Source organism: Echinops telfairi, unplaced genomic scaffold (assembly GCF_000313985.2).
Source record: "Echinops telfairi isolate 266 unplaced genomic scaffold, ASM31398v2 ScPeMD7_23;HRSCAF=83, whole genome shotgun sequence".
In the NCBI taxonomy this organism is placed as follows: Eukaryota; Metazoa; Chordata; class Mammalia; order Afrosoricida; family Tenrecidae; genus Echinops; species Echinops telfairi.
In genome coordinates, this window is record NW_022103920.1 from 20629696 (window position 1) to 20635919 (window position 6224).

The window sequence follows — 6224 nt, forward strand, 5'->3', positions numbered from 1 at the left end:
GGATTCCCTGTGTTTCCATTTCCTATCTGTACCAGTGTACATCCTGTGGTCTAGCCAGACTTGCAAGGTAGAATTGGGATCATGATAGTGGGGGGAAGGAAGCATTTAAGAATTAGAGTAAAGTTGTGTGTTTCATCGTTGCTACACTGCACCCTGACTGATTTATTTTTATTTTCATATTTTATACCCATCCGCTGTCTCTCTTCACCCATAAGTCTTATGGATTTTAAATAAAAATAAATGTTCATATTATTTGTAGATCATGTACCCAGACAATCTAGAATAATCTATGGTAAAATTATGAGAATTAATAAATCCATTTAGGAAGGTCACCAGATACAAGATCAAGCTACAGAAAGCAATCGATTGTGAGAATGGTGCAGGCCACAGCAGTGTTTTGTTCTGTTGTACGTAGAATTGCTGTGAGTCAGAACTAACTTGATGGCATCTAGCACCAAGGATTTTTTTTTTAAGCCATGCTTGTGTATCAGAGTAGAATTTTGCTTTGTGGGGTTCTCAATGACTTGATTTTTTTTTCCCAGACCTTTTTCCAATTGCGGTTATGTTATTCTTTTTGAAGGATAGTATTGTAGGAAATACAAATGAGACTTACAGGGTAATAGGTGCTGGTTTTAAGTCAATTCTTTTTTGGAAGCAGGTTGTATAAGAATGTTTATAGAAATGTATTAAATAATATACTTATGATTGTGCATCTTTCCATATGCATGTACATGTCACTTTAAAAATAGGTTAAATTTTATCACATAGCAGGTTCAAGAAAACCATTGCAAATATACTGTGTGTCTATAAATAAAGCTAAAACAAAACAAAACTAAAAACATCTATCTGATGTATCGTGACACTATAGGACACAGTGGACGTACCCCTAGAGTTTACGAAGCTGTAGATCTTTGCAGGAAGCAGGCAGCCTCATCTTTCTCTTGCTGAGTGAGCAGCTAGTGGTTAGAACTGCTGACCTTGTGATTAGGAGTCCAATGTGTAACCCATTCTATTGTCAGGGCTGCTTCTCTATATACAAGCATTAGAAAATTACATTTAAATGACGGAATCAAATATACATTATATGCCTGCACAGCCAATGGAGGTTGTGGCCTTTTGAAAAACAACTTCCAAAGATTTTTAATGTTTCTATTTCTGGATTGTTAAAGCTCTCTTCCAAGCGATATTATTTAAATCTTTGAACTGTTGAGCTCAAGGGACCCGAACAGTGAGCTCCAAGCTGACTGGGTCTGTCTGGATGATAAATGGGGAAGCTGGATGCTCTAAGTCTCATTCAGGAAGGACAAAGTTTCTAAACCATTGGTCCAGAATGGGATTTTGCATCCCACCCCCCATCCGTACTTTATTGTCTGTCCTCCTAGGCCAGGGGAAGGATGTGACCATGGATCTCCAGGGAGGGCTAAGGATTCCACACCGTCCAGTACAACCTGTTTTATCTTAATGCTTGTTGGGGAAACTCAATTGATCTACTAGGTAATAATGTTAACTCAGTGCATGTTTTAAATATGCGCATGTAGGCTTCATCAAGGAGAACCACTAGGTAAATGCAGAGAACAGTACCCAGCTAATCTGAGGAGCAGAAAAATAGAACATACATCCGCATATGCAGCAAATATTCCCCAAATTAAACTGACAACATTCATTCACTCATTCATTCATTCACACAGGCATTGAGTGGATTCTGACTAGAATAGACCCTGTAAGACAGAGTGGAAATGCCCCTTTGGGTTTCCAAGGTTGTAAATCTTTCCAAAGCATAAAGCTTCACTTTTCTCCCACAGAGGGGCTTGCAGTGTTAAATAGCGACCCTTGCAGTTAGCAACCTAACATGCAACCCACTAGGCAAATGGGATTCTTAAACTGATAACAGTTACTCTCCAGCACTGAGATATTGAAGGGGCAAAGAGTCTAAATGAATGTGATTAAACATATAGGTAGAGATAGTCACTCACTCACTGTTATCCTTAATGCATTGCTATTTACTTGATTCTGAATCAGAGTAAACTTATAAGACAAGGTAGAACTACCCCCACCCCACCCCCACCCCCACCCCATGGATTTTCAAGGTTATAAATCTTTTCAGGAGCAAAAAGTATCTTTCTCCCACAGAGCAGCCCTAGTAGTTAAGAGCCCATCAAGTAATCCACTATGCCACCAGAGTTCTCAGAGGTAAAGATATTAATATGGCGACTCAATGTGAAATATGTAACCAGTATTACTGAACTCTAGAAATTGTGAATGGGTGGGTGTATATACATTTTTTTAAGAAATAAAAGAAATCTACAAGAGGAGATAAAAATGCTAACATATATACCAAGATAAGTAAAGCATATTGTTACTAGGGTTCCAGTTAGTTTATGCACCAGTTTATTCCGAAGAACATGTTCTTAAACATGTCTCTGAAATCAGTGGATAGTTGTAGACAAGTTTTCTCAGTAATGCCATTGTCTACCATTGAGTCAATTCTGACTCATATAGACCTTATCAGGCTTTCCAAGCGGTAAATCTTTAAGGGCAAGCTAATCTCAGCTTTCTTCTAAGAAGCAGCTGAATTTACAGGGTTTGCGCCACGTTGCCACCAGGAATGTTTGAGTTTCCTTCACCCAATTGGCAGCCAAGAAGTCAAGTTTGACTCAGGTAACCTGTAGGATGGCTTACAACTGTCCTGGTGGTTTCCCAAGGCTGTAAGAGTTTACTGGAGCAGAAAATCTCACCCTTCTGCTGAACAGAGACTGAGTACGAATGGCCCACTTTTTAGGAAGCAGCCCAACACAGAACCAGGTCGCTTCTATAGCTCCTTTGTCTCGTTCCAAGACCAAACCAAACTTACTGCCCTTGAGCTGATTCTAGCTCATACGGTAGCACCGTGGCTGTGGATTTCTGAGGCTATAAATCTTTAAGGGAGTGGAAAGCCTCATCTCTCTCCTGGAGAATAGCTAGTGGGTTCAAACTATGGACCTGGTGAGGAGCTCAAGGCATAATCCATTGCCATTAAGGCTCCTTTAGTGTCCCTAGGGTGTGCTAAACAAACAAAGGACAATCACAACAGTAGCTTCTGAAGGTATCTGTTGAGCCAATTCAATTTCAGCTCAGAGGGTTATGACAATAAATAGTTCTTTGGTATTCCTTAGCTATCATCTTGATAGATTTTCTCATAGGACACAGGATCATTCCCAGGGCTTATCAGGAAGAAGTTTTAAGACAAGAGAATGCTGCTCTGGTGATAAAAAGCACAGGGACTTTGCTTTCAATAATTGTTTGCCATCTTGACCACGCACCTGCTCGTCTGGGGAGTAGCAGCATGGCCTCTGGAGATTTCATTGGGAACCTGGACGCATCCACTCTATAGTGCAGGTCTTGCTGCTTTTTGTAGGTTTGTTTGTGCCCAAACCTAAAAGACCATTTCAAACGAACCACAGTCTGATCCTAAGGAATGGCAAACCCTCCATGTTGTCGTGGTACAGATCAAAGATGACAGAATTCTTTAGGGATAGGTTAGCTGGGTGCAAACACCACCTTCAGAATTATATAGACCTTGATGGAGAACATGTCATAACACAGAAGCTTCATATCTTTATATATTTTAATAACATTTTCTATGATTTTATAATTATGGGGCTGTGGAAAACTATAGAAAGTACAATGGACTGCTAAAAGAACAAACAAATTTGTCTTCGAAGAAGTATAGCCAGAGTGCGCCTTAGAACCATTGGATGTGTTATCAGGAAACAAATGTTCCTGCAAGAGGACTTCATGTTTGAGAAAGTGGAAAGGCGGTGAAAAACAGGAAGACTCTGGAGGAGATGGATTGAAGAAGTGGTATATATATTATCCAAAAGTCTTATTACTTCATGGTATTTTATCTGATATAACCCTTCTATCGCACACAGGCAAACATTTTAAAGGTGAAAACATCATATTTGCTTTTCTAATGATCAATTTCTCAACTATTTAGAATATGTAAAACCATGTTATTGCTCATATTTGGGTCATATCTTCCTACAGGTGTCAGTGATAACATTTTTGAGCGTTGTTCTCTTAAACCCACTTTTCCCATAAGACTCATTGTGGTTTTTATTGTGAGATATTGTGCAGTGATGTTTAGAAACACAGATGTTGCATTATTGCAGACCCGACTGAACATAAAGGCCACTGGATTCCATAAAGATATTTTTGTAAAATTCTTCTCAAGTCAATTGAACCCACTTGATTTTATTAGGTGTTAAGATGTTTTGCCTATACTCAGAAGTTTTTAGGTATTCTATGATCTTCCAAAGAAGACAGAAAAAAGGTAGCAGAAGAGCAAGAACCAATGATGCTGAAGGAAGAAACCAAGGCGTTAGCCAATAACAAGGCTTCAAGAATTGGTGGAATATCAATTAAAATGTTTCCACAAGCTAATGAAGCCCTGAAAGCACTCACTTGTTTATGCCAAGAGAGTTGGATGACAGCTCCCTGGCCAACTGACAGGAAGAGATCCATATGTGTGCCCATTCCAAAGGAAGGTGACCCAATCGGATATGTCCATTATAGAACAATGCCGTTGATATTACATGCAAATCAAATTTTGCTGGATATCATTTAATAGCAGTTGTAGTAGTCCATTGACAGAAGCTGCAGAAGTGCAGGGCAGATTCAGAAGAGGATATAAAACAAGGAATACCATTGCTCGTATCAGATAGATGTTGGCTGAAAGCAGGTAATACCAGAAAACTTGATTTGGGTTCTATTGACTCTGCAAAGAAATTCAACAGTGTGGCTCATAGCAAACTATGGATAGCCTTGCAAAAAAATGGGAATTTCAGAACACGCTCTTGTCTTCATGTGGAACCTGTACGTAGACAACTGTGTGGACAGGACAAGGGGCTACGTCAAGATTTAAATCAAGAAAGGGATGCAACAGAGTGGTGTCCTCTCCCCACAGTTATTCAGTCGGAGCAAACAACCAGAGAAGCTGGATGATGGGAAGAAGAGGACAGCATCCGGATTGGAGGGAGACTCAGTGTTTCCATGTGCAGATGACACAAGCCCTTGTCTTCTGAAAATGAAGAGTGCTTGAAGGACTTGGTGATGAAGATCAAGAATGACAAGTCTTAATATGGATGACAATTAATGTAAAGTAAACCCAAACCCTCAGAACTTGACCACTAGATCACATGATGTCAAATGGAGAAAATATTTCAGTTGTCAAGGATTCTATCTTGTGGTATGCACATCAATGTTCCTGGAAGCAGCAGCATTCAAGAGATCCAAGGATGCATTGCATTAGGTAAATCTACGGCACAAGGCCTCTTGAAGGTGTTGAAAAGCAAGGATGTTCCTTTGACAACTAAGGTCCACCTGACTTTTTTGTTATTTCCAATTAGCTCATATGCTTGTGTAAGTTGGATATGGAATAAGAATGACTGAAGAAGATTTGATGTATTTGAATTATGGTGCTGTCAAAGAACATTGAAAGAACCCTTGCCTTCCAAAGAACAAACAGATCTATCTTGGGAGAAGGCCGAGAATGCTTCTTAGAGGCCGGGATGGAGAGACTTCTTCTCACATACCTTGGACATGCTATCAGGAGAGACCAGGCACTGGAGAAGGCCAGCGTGCTTGGTAATCAAGAGGGGCAATGAATACAAGGCAAACCCTGGATGAGATTGACACCATGGAGGCAACTTTGGACTGGGCAGCTTTCAGTTATGTTGTACATAGGATGGCAATGATTTGGAACCAACTGGAAAGGACATAACAACAACAATGATCTCAGAACACTGTCCATTTTGTCACTGCACTCACTCCTCACTCACTCACTCACTCACTACTCACTCACTCCTCACTCCTCACTCACTCACTCACTCACTCACTCCTCACTCACTCACTCATTCCTCACTCCTTACTCACTCCTCACTCCTTACTCACTACTCACTCACTCACTCACTACTCACTCACTCACTCATTCCTCACTCCTTACTCACTCCTCACTCCTTACTCACTACTCACTCACTCACTCACTACTCACTCACTCACTCACTCACTCACTCCTCACTCACTCACTCACTCCTCACTCACTCCTCACTACTCACTCACTCACTCACTCACTACTCACTCACTCCTCACTACTCACTCACTACTCACTACTCACTCACTCACTACTCACTCACTCACTCACTCACTCCTCACTCACTCACTCACTCACTCACTCACTCACTCAC

At 40.6% G+C, this 6224-nt stretch overlaps 1 pseudogene; it reads right to left on the minus strand.

Annotated features, from left to right (window-relative positions):
• LOC123521550 overlaps window positions 1-6224 on the minus strand; it is a 36110-nt pseudogene that overhangs the window by 10851 nt on the left and 19035 nt on the right.